The 2,055-nt window shown below is 39.2% G+C and overlaps 1 non-coding gene across 1 annotated transcript; it reads left to right on the top strand.

Moving 5' to 3' along the window:
- Positions 1–1,231: 1,231 nt before the first annotated feature.
- On the top strand, positions 1,232–1,300 carry Trnaa-ugc. The gene has a single exon. It is a non-coding gene; the product is annotated as a tRNA-Ala (tRNA).
- Positions 1,301–2,055: the final 755 nt, after the last annotated feature.

Raw genomic sequence — 2,055 nt, forward strand, 5'->3', positions numbered from 1 at the left:
TTTTTTTTTTAGTTACTCATGTTCCTTTTCATTTCTCCCATCCTCTCATCGTATTCTTTTTTCCTATCAATATCATTTCTTTATACTTACATAATTTGAACTGTATCATTTCTTAAATATAAATTTTTGTTTTTCCATTTTTTCTTGTTTTTTTTTTAATCTCGCTGCTCTCACTCTGTTCAATCCATTTCCCCACTGAGATTAGGATTCCTCTAACTTCACTCTCCTTTTACCTCTCCACGTCCCTCTAATTGTATTTTTCCCCACAATTACCCTAAACCTAATAATTTCTGGTTTGCTGAATCTCTCTTTGGTCTTCTTAGTTCTTTAGTCCATAGTTGTTTGATGTTAAATAGATTGTATCTGTTGAACTAGATTGTGTCTGCAGCCATTTTGACTGTGCAACTACAGGACTTTGGGTGATACTGTGCAACTCCAGGACTTTGGAAGATGCTTGCCTTAAAATAGTGCTCTGCAAGGAAATTGTTACTTTCATACAAAATGGGCAGAAAAATCGCTAAAAAAAACCCCTAAATGGCAATTCCGGGTATCTCAAATGCCACTCATGATAATCAGGTGACAAAACAGTTAATGAATAATACAGAGAAGAGATCCCAAAAAGCTCTACAATCACTGCTGTAAACGTGGTGAATGAAAAGAGTGAAAACCTGCAAAGGACTCGGTAAGTTAAGGAGCAAGAGGAAGCAAACCAGGAATTACTACAGGAATCTCCAGAGTGTTAGAAAGCCACTCAAAGTTTAACACAGGAATTGCATGAGCAGGCTGAAAACAGTCAAAGAGAAAGGAATGGCATGGACAGTTGAGAACATCAAAGAGAAAGACAGGAATTGTGTGATCAGGCTGAGGACACCCAAAAAGAAACACAGGAAGTGTGAACTTGAGAAAGCTAATCAAAGAGTAATACAGGAATTGGATGAGCAGGATGAGAATAGACAAAGATCAATAGAGGCATTCATGGAATCCATAAACAAACAACTCAAGGATTGCAGGCAGACTACAAAGGGAATGCTAAATGCAGCTCGACGGGATGAATGTAAGTCCAAGAAAACTATATCCAATCAACTAAGTGTTTTGAGTATAAACAGTGTCTCCAAATAAAGAAAGTAAAGAAGTTCATACAGGATCAAAAATTTAACTGCAACAGAGAATTGGAAGACACCAAAATCGACCAATTAGAAGAAAAGTCAATAAAAACAGAGTAGAGGGGCTGGGGAGGTGGCTCAGTGGTAGAGCGCTTGCCTTGCATGCATGAGGCCCTGGGTTCGATTCCCCAGCACCATATAAGCAAAAAGAAAAAAGCCAGAAGTGGCACTGTGGCTCAAGTGGTAGAGCGCTAGCCTTGAGCTGAAGAGCTGAGGGATAGCGCCCAGGCCCAGAGTTCAGGCCCCACAACCGGAACCAAAAAAAAAAAAAAAACAGAGTAGAAAAACTGGACAGTAGGTTAGACCAAGCAGAAGAACGAATCTCAGGGATTGAAGACAGCCTAGATAACAGAGAGAAAAACATACAACTAACCAAGACGAATCCAAGAAACATGATAGATCTATTCCATATTTGGAAGACACCACCAGAAGGTTTAATCTGAGGACAATGGGTGTAGAGGAACACCTAGAGACAGAAGTTAATGGTCTAAGAAATTTGTTTAACAGGATCCTAGCAGAGAACTTCCCTAACATGCAAAAAGATAGGCCTATTTAGATACAAGAAACTTAGAACCCCAAATAGACCAGACCAGAACAGGATATCTCACTGTCTCATTATAATCTGCACAGATCAAGGAGACCAAGGAGAAAATTCAGACCAAGGAGAAAGTCCTTGAAGATATCAAGGGGAAAAAGATCAATCACCCATAAAGGGACTCAATTAGAATAACCTCAGCTTTCTCAGCAGAGACAATTAAACCAAGAGGAGCCTGGAATTATGTGTTCCATGCCCTAAAATTAAACAACTACCAACCAAGAATACTGTACCCACCCAAACTCTCCTTCATAACCAAAGGTCAATTAAAAGTCTCCCATAGCAAACAAAAAGTGA

The sequence above is a fragment of the Dipodomys spectabilis genome, unplaced genomic scaffold, assembly GCF_019054845.1.
Source record: "Dipodomys spectabilis isolate Male_0828 unplaced genomic scaffold, ASM1905484v1 ptg000319l, whole genome shotgun sequence".
NCBI classification, from domain to species: Eukaryota; Metazoa; Chordata; class Mammalia; order Rodentia; family Heteromyidae; genus Dipodomys; species Dipodomys spectabilis.